Source organism: Phyllostomus discolor, chromosome 6, assembly GCF_004126475.2.
Source record: "Phyllostomus discolor isolate MPI-MPIP mPhyDis1 chromosome 6, mPhyDis1.pri.v3, whole genome shotgun sequence".
In the NCBI taxonomy this organism is placed as follows: domain Eukaryota; kingdom Metazoa; phylum Chordata; class Mammalia; order Chiroptera; family Phyllostomidae; genus Phyllostomus; species Phyllostomus discolor.
The window spans coordinates 115363052-115377887 of NC_040908.2; the positions used below are offsets into that span (position 1 = coordinate 115363052).

Below are 14836 nucleotides of genomic sequence, written 5' to 3' on the forward strand. Positions count from 1 at the left end.
CTTATCAGGGTTATCACTTCAAAGGTTATATAAATAGCTAACCTTCATGTTGTACACCTGAAATGAATACAATAATATGTCAACTGTAATTGAAAAAAATATATTTTTAAAATATATTTTAAAATAATATATTTTTTAAAAGGAACCAGGAAAAAGGAGAAAGAGAAGCCATCTTTTTTCAGGCAAAGATGTCAAGGTTTCTCGTCAGTGTCTGCTCTGCCTCTGCAAGATGATGGTTTCCAGGACAACAGGGGTGCCGAGTCTTTGCATTCATGTAGTTTTCCATTGATAATTGCTAATGCGAACAAGTGTTGGCTTGCACTTTACACCTGCCTGACTTGCAAGTCCACCTTAATTGGATGTGCCAAGATTGAGGGTAAAAGTAATCTCCATTTTCACGACAACTGACAGGTAGATGAAGTGTTGTTTGGGCCTTTGTTGTTACAATTTTGCTGACAAAATTACTATGAACTGTCTTCTCTCAATGCATAGCCTTCCTCTGTTGGCAGAACCCTAGTGTTTATCCTCTAGGGGTAGTATATTAAGTCAGGGAAAACTTCGATGAAATGTTTGGAACTGTTTTTTGGAAATTCACTTTTTTAAAAAAAATTCATGTGTAGTGAGGAAAGATACAGCATTGGGGAAGAACCTGAAGTTATAAGGAATTAGTAAGAGGCAAAAGAGAACAGATTACCTACTATGTGTAAAATTTTATATCAGCCTATCTAATTAATATCCATGGGTTCAATCTTCCAATATGTCTATGGGGCAGGTGTTAAAATCTCCAGGCTAGAAATGAGAAAACTTACTTTAAAGATGACTTCTTTTTTTTATTTTAATTTTTTTTATGTTCCAATTATAGTTAGCATACACTGTTGTATTTCAGGTGTACGACTCAGTGATTAAACATTATTTAATTGACTATGTGATCACCCAATAAATCTAGTATCCATCTGAAACCACACATAGATATTACCATATTATTGACTATATTCTGCATGCTGTACTTTACACCCCAATGGCTATTCTGTAACTATCAATATACACTTCTTAATCCCTTCAACTTTTTCACCCATCTCCCCAATCCACCTCCCATATGGCAACCCTCAAAATGTTCTCTGTATGTATAAGTCTGTTTTCTGTTCTGCTTATTTATTTATTTGTGTGTTTTTTTAGATTCCACATATCAGTGAAATCATATGGCATTTATCTTCCTCTGTCTGACTTATTTTTTTGTTTCAGCACAGTACCCTCTAGGTCTATCCATGTTATTGCAGATGGCAGTATTTAATTCTTTTAAAAATATATTTTATTTATTTTATTTTTAGGCAGAGTGGAAGGGAGGGAGAGAAAGAGGGAGAGAAACATCAGTGTGTGGTTGCCTCCTGTGTACCCCCTACCTGGGACCTGGCCCGCAACCCAGGCATGTGCCTTGACTGGGAATCAAACTGGTGGCCCTTTGGTTCACAGGCTGGTGCTCAGTCCCCTGAGCCATATCAACCAGAGTAGGATTTAGTTCTTTTTATGACTGAGTCATATTCCATTATAAACATGCACCACTTCTTTATCCATTCATCTGTTATTAGACGCTTAAGTTGCTTCCCTATCTTGGCTATTTTTACTAATGCTACAGTGAACATAAGAATGTATACGTCTTTTTGATTTAGTGTTTTGGATTTCTTTGAATAAATACCCAAAAGTGGAATTGCTGGGTCCTCCCTTGTCTCCTGTTGTTTAGCTTTTGTTTCAAAGTTTATTTTGTCTGGTATAAGTATTTCTACTCCAACCTTTTTTTGTTTGTTTTCATGAAATAGCTTTAGGCATCCCTTTACTTTCAGTCTGTGTATGTGTGTCTTTTGAATTGAAGTGAATCTCTTATAGACAGCATATGTAAAGGTCTTACTTTGTTATCCATTTAGCCTCCATATATCTTTAGATTGGAGCATTTAATCCATTTTTCTTTAAAACAATTGTTGGTAGATTAAAAAACCATGTTACATTTATACAATGGAATACTACACAGTAGAAAGAAAGAAGAAACTCCTACCCTTCAGGACAGCATGGATGGAACTGGAGAGCATTATGCTAAGTGAAATAAGGCAGGCAGTTAAAGACAAATACCATATGATCTCACCTATAAGTGCAACATAATCAACAAAACAAACAAGCAAGCAAAATACAACCAGGGACATTGAAATAAAGAACAAACTGACAGTAACCAGAGGGGAGGTGGGAGAAGATCACTGGGGGAGAATGAGGAAGGGTCATCAAGGAACATGTATAGAGGACACATGGACAAAGTCAAAGTGGGGTAGGATCAATGTTGTGAGATGGGGATGCCTGGGGTTGGGGGGTGGGGAGAAAATAGAGACAACTGTATTTGAACAACAATAAAAAAAGAGAGGGACCAAAAATAATTGTTGGTAGATATGTATTCATTGCCATTTTATTATTCATATTTTAATCCCTTTTTCATCTTCTTAAAGAAGACCCTTTAAATTTATTGTAATACCTGTTTCTTGGTAATGAACTCCTTTAGCTTTTCCTTGTTTGGGAAACTCTTTATCTGTCCTTCCATTCTAAATAATAATTTTGCTGGATGAAGTAATTTTGGTTGTTGGTCCTTGCTTTTACCTTTGGCATTTTCATTATAACGTGTCTTGGCATGGGCCTCTTTGGCCTCATCTTGTTTGGTACTCTCTGTGATGCCTAGGCTTGTATGCCTATTTCTTTTACCAGGTTAGGGAATTTTTCCATCATTATTTATTTCATATTTTTTCAATTCCTTGCTCTTTCTGTTCTCCTTCAGGCAAACCCATGATGCAAATGTTGGTATGACTGAAGTTGTTTCAGATACTCCTTAAACTGTCCTCATTTTTTGGATATTTTTTTCTATTCTGATAGGGCGTTGTCTGCTTCTTTATCTTCCACATCTCTGATTTGATCTTCTGCTTCATCTACTCCACTGTTGATCTTCTACAGCATATTCTTCACTGTTTTCTAGTCTCATTTCTATGTTTTCTATCTCTTTGTTGAAGTTCTCACTAAGTTTATCTACTCTTCCCCTAAGATCATTGATCATCTTTATAACCAGTGTTTTGAACTCTGCATCTGGCAGACTGCTTGGCTCCATTTTGTTTTTCTTTTTTATGGAGTTTTGTTCTGTTCTTTCATTTGGGGCACATTTCTTTATCTCCTCATTTTGGCAGCCTCCCTGTGTTTGTTTCCATGTATTACATTGAACTGCTCTGTCTCCTTTATGTAGTAGGTATCCTATTGGGTCCAATGGCAAATCCTCTCCAATCACTTGAGCTGGAAATTCTATATGTGCCCCCATGTGACCTGTTTACACCCTCCTATTGTAGTTGAATATTGATATCTGTTGGCCAGTTGGCTGTAAGGACTGGCTGAAATCATTGTGGAGGATCAGCTGTACAGAGGATGACCCTATGCAGCAGGACTTACTTTAGTGGGGCTCTGGTGCCTACTGAGTCTGCCTCTTGAGTGTGTCTCTTGTGGAAAAGATTGGATGGTGCTTCAGAGTTGTCCAAAGCTGTCCAAAGTTGTGTGAAGACTCTGGGGCCTCCTGGATGGTGCAGGCTAAAGTCGGCTGCCACTTGTGCCATGCCTGGGGCCACCTGATATTAGCTACAAAGTGATCTGCAAATGGCTGATATGTGTGCTGGGTGTGGAGGTGCCCAGGTGCCAAGCTGTGAACCAAGGCTGAGTGTTGCTAGTAACAGGTCTGGGACCTCTTAGCAAGAGGTATGTGGCACACCAATGCCAGATGCTGTTTGATTGAGAGATTAGAGTTGTCTGAAGCATGAGGTAAGATAGATCTTTTTGTATGGAAAAGCTACTTGAAAGGGCTTGGGAGGGCCAGCATGTTGGTTGAGGCAGGGTCTCAAGGAATCACCAGATTGGGGTCATAGTGATAACCAGTTTGATGGAGACTCAGGTATGGCACCACCTGCCAGCTCTTTCAGGGGAGGACCAAGAAAAGAAACAATGGCCTCTGCTAGCACTTCTGTTTGGGAGAAACCTGTTCTTTCTGCTGTTGCCCACATACCAGACTACTCAGTTCCTTCGCTTTTGTCCCTGGTGGCCCCGCACTGGAACTCAGAGTGAATGAGCCCAAGTAAGTCTGACATTGGCCCTTTAAGAGGAGTGCCTGGGTCTCCAGAAGCTCTTTTTCTCACTCAGCCACATTGCTGAGTGGTTTTTACAGACAGAAGTTATGGAGACTCCTCTTCCTGGCACTGAAACCCTGGCTGGAGGATGTGGTATTGGAATGGGACTCTTTGCTCCTCAGGGAGGGTCTCTGTAGCCAAGATATCCCTCCCAAATTTTATTTGGTGTATATGAAATTTTTATCAGCCCTGTCCACAACTCTACCCCTCCTACAAGTCTCTATGTGGCTTCTTCTTTATATCTTTGTTGTGGGACTTCTGTTAAGCTAAGATTTCAGGTGGTTCTGAATGATGGTTGTCCTATAGTTCAGTTGTAATTTGATGTGGTTGTGGGAGGATTTGTGTATCACATTTGCCTACATCACCATCTTGAACTGAACCTCTGACTTCTTTTTTTGAATGTTTCAGATTGTACCTAAGCCATGGTGCTATCAAAATTCAAAGTCAGGTCTTTTGTATGACAAATCTGTTTCTTTATATATTTCTGGCATGCAATGAAAATTTGGACAACTCACTTTCATTCATTGGTCTCATTTTTGTTTCTTGAGGGCTTTCCAAAGCAGTCCAGACTTTCTGCACCAACAGCTCTGCTAATATTCAATCACATTTACCTTGATTTAGTAAACATTTAATAAAAGCCTATCAGGTTCTAGGCACAGTGTTATTTGCTAAGAAGTTGTATGAATAAATTGTTTCACTGTTTATAGGAGCTTTCCATCTAGACTCTAGATTCTACAAGGGGAATCCATTAAGGAACAGATGCACTCAATTAGATGGAATCGGTTAAAAAAAAAAAAAAGAAGGCTGCATGTGTGCTGTTAAGTACAGAGGGGAAGAGAGAAGACATTTAAAGAAAGTGGAAATGTCAAGAGTGGATGGATTTCACTGGGGAAATGGCCCAGCAAAGGCTCAGAGAAGTGAAATGGTGTGCCAGGGATGAAGAACTGCAGACCATTTAGTATTTTGAGAGCAACAGGTGACACTGGAGGTCCTGGAGAAGGTGACACTGGAGAAACTTTTACAATGCCACACTGTGTACATGGTAAAGAGCTTTGACCCAGAGATGGGAGAAATTTTTTTTTTTTGCAGTGCTGAATTTCCAATAACATCATCCTTTTATGGTCAAGATAAGCAAGCTTTTTCTAAGTAGGTCCAGAGAGTAAATATTTTAATTTTGCAGACCACATCAGTCTCTGCCACACATTCTTCTTCCTCTTCTGTTTTACAACCTTTTAATAATGTAAAAAACATTTTTTCACTCTTGGTTTCCAAAAGCAGGCTAATGGCCATGTTTTGCCCACAGGTCTTGGTTTGCTAAATTTTACTTTATGGCATGATTTTGAATTTGTCACAATCCTACTCACCAATTTTTAACTTGTCCATTTTCTTCTCTTAAAATTTAATGCTCAGTTAAGATCAACATATATTATCTCACTCAATTTGCACAACAATCTATAAATTAAAAAGGCTTAATGATATTTTTTAAAAATTGAGTAAACCCTGAAGACAAACAGAGCAGAAATACTTTGTAATTCTTTATCCATTTGCCATTTGCCATTAAGGATCTGTTAAATTTTTAAAAGGTAAAATAATAAGACTTTCATTTTGGATATAATTTAGCACTGCAGTGCTTAAATTCTGTTGTGCATAAGAATTACCAAACTTGGTTGTATACCCAAACCATGAATACAGTACCATATGTGTGAAATAGGATTTTTCAAAATTGGTTTTGACTACATGAACTTTTTCACCTATATGCTAATTTGAGAAGGAAACTTTTTTCCAATAAGGTGTGAATTGCAATGTGGGACAATAAGTTTTTTGGCTTAGATCCTGAATCTCTAAAATTGCAATTCAGACTAGATTAGTTAAGCTTATGTTTTATTGTTATTTGCTGAAAAAGTTGTCATATGTTGAACTGACCATTGACAAAACACTTCAGTACTTTTTTTCCCTTGCACCATGGCCAAACCATACCTCCTCCACTATTCTATGAATACAAAATTATATTGTTTTTGCTGTTGTTTATTTCTAATATAACTGCAAATACTTTTTTATACTTACCCCTATGCCATTCCATCACCTTAATTTTAACTCCCCAATCAAACTGTGGAGGTTATCTTGAATCTTGGTTTTACCACCTTATCTGTCTTTCCTCATTCCATAGGATCAAAGGCTTGGAGGGTCCTTGAAGTTCTTCTACTCATTGAAGTTTGAGTTGGTACCACTGAGACTTATCACTGAACCGTCTGCCCTCTGCTTGTGCATTTCCAGTGATGGGAAATGGGGATGGATTCAATTCCTTTCACTGCATTATTTGATCAGTTATAATTGCTTAAAAATGGGGTAAAGGAAAGGAGAAAATACATGTTGACTATGAGATTTACATATATAATCTTATCTTATTTTCAAACAACCAAGTGAGTTAAGAATTCTTTGAATAACTTTACAGATGAAAAAATTGAGGATTAGAGCATTTTTGTACATTTGTCGGCCTAGCTGGGAAGAAATTGAGTTAAAATTCAATGCCTCTCCAGCTTGAAAGTCTGGTGATAGTTTGTAGATTCCATAGATATAACTAAAGAGCTTTTCTAATGTGGAACCAAAGTTCCTTCCTTTTATGCTATGTTCATTATGACCTCTGGAACAACCCAAAATAAATTAACTCTTCCCCTATTCCCCTATTTTAGTGGTTGTTGGAGGGCTTGTTCAAGTCAGGATAATGTAACAGCTGACAAAGTCTCCTGAGGAAGAAGTGGAATTGTGGGGTAGCTATGGGAGCTTTGGGCATGCATGTTAATTAACACGAGATAAATTTGGGTTTGATTTTTAGGTCCTGTACTTATTTACTTTGTAATCACAGTTAAGTCATGTCAGCTTCCTAACCCTTATTTCCTCAATGCAAAATAAACCAAATAAATTTTAAAATGTTTAAAAGAGGCCCTACCTCTGAGTGGTATTGCTGTGGGGATGGCCAAGGTGAGGCTGATGAGAACTGGGTACGGTGCCTTGTTAGAGGGGGCTGCCCAATCACTAGCTGCCATATAATTCCCGAGTAATCTGTTTACCACAATAAATAATAGATTTATTTGTGTGTCCCACAAGGCAGTACTCATTATTTAACATGTAACTTTGTCCATTTTTTTGTTAATGATGAAAATATTGAATTTATAACACTTTCTACCTTATAGTAAGTGCCAAGGAGTTTAAGCTCATCACAAGTATCACCTCATTTCAGTCTCATGTTATCCTTTTAAGGTAAACGTTATAATTTTTACAGATGGTTAAACTGAATCCCAAAAATGTTATGCAATTTGCCCAAGGTCACACAGGTAGAGAGTAGTATAGCTGGGATTCAAACCCAGGCTGGCTGGCTCCAGCAGTCCTGACCCCATCCTCTGTGCTGAGATGCCTCAGAGTATAACCTAGGGCTAGGGGAATGGAGATTTCATTTCATAATCTCATTCTACATGCTATTCAGTATACTTTCTTCTTATTTTTTAAATCTCTCCCCAAGTCCTCAATGCTCTGTGTTTCCCATGACTTGTCCTGTCTCTCTCAAGAATACTAAATTAATTTTCACTAATATAAACCTATAGTTTATCTCCTTTGAACTTGTTTCCCCATATATAAGATGGGGCTAGAAATACATGTTCAGCAATGCTATTATAAAGACTAAATGTAGTAATTCAAACAAAGTGTACAGGTCATGTCTAGTATATCTAAATAAGTCTTTGTTTTTGTTCCCTTTGCTCACTGCCTAGCAACATTTGCATTAAAAGAGAATAATTGGGCAGGATAATTAATTTATTAACTTACTCAACAACTAATTATAAACTGCCTATGAAGTATAGGGTTTGATTTCTGCATTCAATGAATCATAAAAATAGATGCTATCACATTCTATGAACTGTATGAAGGAAATGGATGTGGCTTACTAGGAGCCCAGAAGGTCAGGTGGGGCTGCCCTGATTGAGAGGAACTTGATCTGGGTGTTGAAGAATGAATAGGAGTTATTTACACAGCAAAGGGAGAAAGAAAGCCTTCTAGACAGTCGACTGCTCACCGTAATAGAAAAAGTGTGACGCATACCCAGCTTGCAGATCTGCTCTTCCTAGGAAATTGCACCACCCCTTTTCTGCTAATTTTTGTGTAATATACAAGCAACATAATGAAATGAATGGAAATTAAAACAAATGCATCTGCAAAATACTGATTTAATGCATTGAGTGCTTTTATTTTTCTTTGTTGTTTTCTAATGGTTATTAATGAGCTTCTATCAAATTTTATCTTTCTATTAACCATTCATTGTTGTTATAAAATACAATGTTTCTATTTTTGATGTTTATTATTACTCATTTCCTTTCAGTGAACTATTGTTTTTATATATTATGGTATATGTTTTTAAACTTGAACAAATTGACAAGGCTAACTATCCTGAGAGACAGATACTTCATAAAGTTGCCAACACATAGACTCTGAATAAAATTCCTGGCTTCAAATTCTGATGCTGCAAGTACTATCCTTTTCATGCTGAGTAATTTATTAAAACTCTCCCCTAGACTGTTTGTTGTTTTTACCTCTACAATGGGGATTAATAGTTAACTACTTCATGTTCATTGTCATGAAAATTAAATGGGTTGTATATGAAGCACTGAGCCCAGTTCCAAGTTATTAATGGTGGTTATGATTGTTAATATATAATGTTCATCTATCTTCACATAAATGTAAATATATATGTAAGTATATCTGATTGATTTGGTTTTTAGCCAGGAACAAAAATACTCATTTATTTTTTTACTCCAGCTTTATCATGCCTACTTTTCAATAAAAATCTTATAGAATTGCAGTGTTATCAGATGCAGTTTATTCATTATTTTGTTCAATTGGCTGAATGTCTGCTTTGTCTTGAACACTGCCCTCGGCTACCATGAACTCATGGTCTGGAGGGGAAACAGACAAACAAGCATGTGTGATATGAAAACATCTATCTATCAACAAGGGCTGCACGAGGCTGTGTAGGACACCTCACTGTGGCCCACCAGATCTCTGAATGATTGGGTCCCACCCAGCCCATGCTTTCAACCCGCCCCACTAATCCCTTCTCTCACCTCCACCCCTCATTCTCACTCTCCTTCGAAACATGTGCTTTCTTTTGTTTTTTATGCTCCTGTTTTGTCTCAGGATCTGGGCACATGTTCCCCCCTTGCCAGGAAACCCTCCCTGACTCTTCACAGGCTGCCTCCTTCTCATGGTCATCTCAGCTTAAATGTCCTTTCCTCAGACAGCCCTTGGGCCATTCACTGGCCTGCTACCCTCAATTTTCTCCATTTTAGCATCTTCATCATTTCCTGCATGGAACATATCAAGTGTGTAATTGTATATCACACCTTAGGCTGTGAGCATCATGCAGAGACCATGCCTGTGTTCATCCCTGTCCATACAACACCCAGTAGAGAGGACTCTGTGAAATATGTGTCCAACATATAAAACCTGGGGATGGTGATAGATATGTGGATTGAATTGCATCAGTTCACCAGGAGGACATAGAGGAACCATCACTGGTTAAGTATGGTTTGGGGGCAAGCATACGCATTTAGAATATATTCAGATTTGGATTCAAGTCCCAGTGTCACTGTATACCAGCTACATGAATTGGGGCAAAACATCTCAACTTCATGTGGGCAAAACATCCCACATCACCCTCATCCATGAAGTAGAAATAATAGCAGCTAATTCTGAAGTTGTTGTCAGGAGTAGATCTAAAGTATCCAAAACATGTAAATAAATAAAAATAAATGGCATTATTATGCATGTCTTTAAATGTGATAAGGAGGATCGTGATCACATGAACTGAAAATATTTTGGCACAGTGGTTCTCATGTCTCAGCTTGAGAGTGAGAGACAGTGGTCTGACCCGAAGCACTAGGCTGCTGTGAGAAAAATTGAATTGTTGCAAAGTCTTTGAAAGTACAAAGTGCCTGCAGCAAATTTTTGAAGGTCAAGATTTACAGTTTCTTTTTCTCAGCATTCAGAGGATGTAAAAATAATAGTTATTTCTTATCTTAGGCATTAGTTTAAATTCTGTGCATATAAGTAGCTCATTTAATCCTAACAACTCTATGAAATATTATTTCCCTGGATGTACAGCTAAGGAAACTGAGGCACAGAAATGTTAAGAAATTTACTCAAGATCACAGATCTAGTCAGCCACAGGGCTGGGACTTCAAGCAGCAGGACATTACAGTCCACACTTAATTTTTTTTTTCAATTACAGTTTGCATTTTGATTATGTTAATACAAATAAATACACTTTAAAGATAATACACTTTGTATTAACTTCAGGTATATAGTCATATACTTTATATTAGTGGTTAGACAATCATATACTTTACAAAGGGATCTTCCTGATATTTCAAGTACCCACTTGGCACCTCACATAGCTACTGCACTATTATTGACTATATTCCCTGTGCTGTACTTTACATTCCAGTGACTATTTTGTAGCTATCAATTAGTACTTCTTAATCCCTTCACCTTTTTTACTCAGGCCCCCAACCCCCTTGCCCTCTGGCAACCACCAGTCTGTTCTCTGTATCTATGAGTCTATTTTATTTTGTTAGCCAGTGCATTTTACTGCCTACATGTGGTAGAAAGCCCTGTGGAATTTGAAGTTCCATACAGGAGTTCAAATCTCTACTCTACCACTTACTAATTAGGTGGCCTTGCACAATATTACTAATCTTCCTTAGCCTTTGTTTCCTCATTTGAAACACAGAAAGATAATGTTATATGCTTAAAGTGGCTATGACATTTAAATAAGTCAGTGTATGTAGTTATTAGGTGCTATCTTTGTAGTTGGTACTCAGGAGAAGAAGGTGACTAACATGACTACTCACAGTTGTACTAAAATCTACCCATGGGTCTTGATGTGGTTGAGATTTTACAAGCCTTGATGACTTTTAATTGAGAAATATGCATCCATGACAGGTAATCAATACTCTCATTTGGCAGGCAGGTTCCAGGTGAAATAAAGCTAAACGATGATGCAATTAGAATTTACAAACAAATCTCCTGCAGAAGTCAAATAGACTCCACTGCCTTCTCCATCCTAATTGTATTGCCATGTTTGGAATGCCTCTGGAAGGCATTTTTTTTTTTTGCTATAAATCTGTACACAGCTAAGCAAAAGGGCTTCTTTCCCTCATCAGCTCTTTGCTTTACCTGTTTTCTTCTTGTAGCTCAGTTTCTCCCCGCCCAAGGGTAGACAGCATGTCAGCAAGCAGGCCTGACTCCCTAAATGTGAAGGGCTTGCTGCACACCTCCCTGACAAACATTGTCCCCTGAAATTCGCTTCATCATTTCTTTTCTAGTTGTCAGACAGAATGACAATAGCGGGCAATTTTAATGGGGAAATGTTTCAGGAGGCAGGTTCTCTATACTGTCTGGCAAATCTTTCTAAAAAATCCTCTTTTCCTTTATTGGAGTGTGTGAATTATTAAATGACAAGTCTATCTTTGTGGCTATCCTCATACTAACCTTCCCCACCTTTTTCTTCCAATATTCATGACTGCAATTTATTAAGTTGAAAATGCATCAAAACTATCTCATATCTGTGAGTATAATAAATTGTAACTTCAATAATAAATTGTAACTAGTTGCTCATGGTTCAAACCTTAAATTCCTTACTTATTAGCTCTGTATCTTGGTCAAGTCATGTAAGTTCTAGTGTCTCAACTTCCTCATTTTTCCAAAGATGATGATTATAGAATCTGGCATTTGGTTTGATGGGAAGACTAAGTGAGGTGACCGTTCTGACATCATTGCTGGCACATAAGTTTGCAGTGCATGCTAGCTATGATTATTGCCACTCTAAATTTTGAGTTAAATATCAGAAATGAAGCTGTTTATTTAAATAAATGCATAAATGCAAGTCAATTAATATTTTGTATAATACCTTTCAGTAGGCTTAGCTATACTGGAAAGAGCATGGGCTTTGGACAGATAAACTTGGATTCAAATTTTAGCTCAACCACTCTGTGTGACTTTGGGTAGGTTACCTATCCTCTTTGAACATCAGTATCCTCATGTGAATGTAAATACTGTAAATATGTCCCCCCAGGAATTTGGAACTTTAGCTTCAGCTAAAGCAAGCAAACTTGTGAGCATCATAGATACCCCTGAGAATCTTCATTCACACCAGCATGATTAAAACTACTTCCAAAGTAGCCATGTATACATCCAGGAAACTGAAAAGGGCCTCTCAGTATAAGTATCTTATCTGACACATTCATTTTATAGAGAGATAAAAAACAACAACAACCAAGATTTAAAGAAGCCAAGTGACTCATCTGCGATATCACAGTCAGTAACAAAAGGCTGAACCCAAGAGGAGGACTTGGTTAAACTACAGTGATCAACATTCCATTCTAATCTGCAGAGTAAAACAAAAGAATAAAATAAGCAAAATGGTGAATTCTGAAAAATATAAAGGATGAAGGAAAGGAAGAGAAAGACAGAGAAGGAAAGAAGAGAAGGAACAGGGTGAAAGAGAGAGGGGAGAGGAAGAGAAAAACCCAGTGTGTGACATCATTTGGAGCACTTGACAGCCCCCAAGTGCAGAGAAAGGTGGTCAGTGTGATGGGGTGGGGAAGAGGGCAGGGATGAGGTGAGGCTGCACGGACTCTAGTCCTAACTGTACCACCTTGGAGCTGTACAGTCTGACAAAGAGGACTTCACTTCTCCACGCCTTGGTTTTCTAATGTCACCTTCTCTGTACAGTTGTTGTGAGGACTCCAGAGATGATTGCTATGAAATTATTAGTACAGGACTAACATGTAGGAAACATTCAATACATTCAGCTGCTCTCATTATTAAATGCAACGTTGACTGTCATTTCTAGTTTTCTTTTCCCTCATACTTTTAAAGCAGCTATTTTGAAGTCATTGGGATATATTATGGTTTTCTTTTCTTTTCTTTTCTTTTTTTTTTTTCATTTAAATGCCATGAAGATAACACTGTGATGAGGTGTTGGAAGCAAAGGGCTGCTGGGGGAGGGGACTGCAGAGGAAACAAGTACTAACTTGTGCATCGTGCCAGCTCCCTGTGAGGCACTCTGAGGAGAGCTTTGTGCATCTTCTCCTACTTAATCCTTATCACAGGCCAATGGTAAAGATAGGAAATGTTGCCCTCTTTTTACAGATGATGAGAATGAAATTCTGAGTGATTATATCATTTGGCCAAGGAAGTTCTGACACGTACATCTCTTTTTTCCCTCTTCTAAGATATAGTCTTTGCCCACCAGGAATGCTCTGACTACAAGTCTGTTTCTCTAAGAATCAGCTTCTATTCCTAGAATACTTAAAAGAAAGATCCAAGAAAACCATCTGTTACTGGTTTACTTAGTTTTTAGGCAAACTATCTCTGTTAACTGTCTTGTACCATTCCCATGAAGAACTTTTGTTCATTTCCCTTTCTTTTATTCCCGTATATCACTATGAATTACCATATTGGAAAGTAGGCACTCTCAAAGTTTACACATTTTCTGTGTTTTCTCATTACCAGGATAAACAGTGTTGATGCTCACTGGAAAGCTTGAGTTGCCATGTTCTTCTTGGACATTATGGAGTTGTCTAATTAAGGTAAAATATATATACAATTAAGATTTCTTGTACTTATTCTGTACTCAAGTGTTTGCAGTTTGCAGAGACATGTTGGTGGGCAAGAGGGAAGAGAGAGAAAACTGTGGCATTATTTTTCTTTTTGCTTTAGTCTTGAGCAGAATCCTGTGAATTAAAAAGTAGCATTCTCAACAGACTTGTGTCAATAGAGTCTGCCAAATTGGTAGAGGTGACTGATATTAAATGTGGAGAATCTGTTTGGCTTTAATGGATCTTTTTTTCCCTTGCAAAGCATTGTTTTTAATCTTTGGAGAAGTGCAAAAGAAAGGACTGAGCCTCTATTTGCAATGCAAAGGGAAGGTCTGGCACTTAGAAAATTCACACAGATCAGATTCTTTCTGTTCAAGTTCACTAAAATAGATTACAATGGAATACAGGAAGAGCTGCACTTAAGTAAATTTAGGTAAATTGTTTGGTGTGCAGGAGGAAAACTTTCTCCCTACCCTCTTAGGTTTAGTGCCTGGAATTTGTAAATTAAACTGACAAAGAAAACATTACAAGAACAAAACGTTTATTTACACATGCAATGAGCATACCCATGGGACTGCTCAGTGGTGAGTAATTCCAAAGAGGGGTTCAATTTGGGGAGTTCTGCAACAAACAGGAGGATATGGGAGAGAGCCAGAAAAGCTACAATGGAAAGAATAGGTAGGTTTCTTTAGGAAAGAAAAATGTTGTTTTTTTGGGGGGGAGAGAAAAAACAAGAGGTAAAAAAAGTTTGTGATGTTTGCCTATACAGGTATAAGTAGTCTTTCTATTTTCTTCAGGGCCATAAACTTCCCATGACAGAGGACTTACAGTAGATTTACTCTTGGTCTCTCCAGGGGCAAACACACCCCAAAGAGATATGTTATGGCACTCCTCATTTTTCAGGTGTTTCTGCTTTTCTTCTGTTTCTTCCCTTATTCTGTCAGATAAAGGAAACTCTCAGAAGGCTTATTTTCCTCATTTGTTGAATCTCAAGTG

General features: G+C 37.8%; 1 long non-coding RNA gene across 1 annotated transcript in view; it reads left to right on the top strand.

Moving 5' to 3' along the window:
* The window catches only part of LOC118501249, a 374913-nt gene extending 361081 nt beyond the window's left edge, over positions 1-13832 (top strand). The window contains exon 3 of the long non-coding RNA XR_004903871.1: positions 13755-13832. This is a non-coding gene — a long non-coding RNA (uncharacterized LOC118501249). The remainder of the gene's footprint in view (positions 1-13754) is intronic.
* The last annotated feature ends 1004 nt before the right edge of the window (positions 13833-14836 follow it).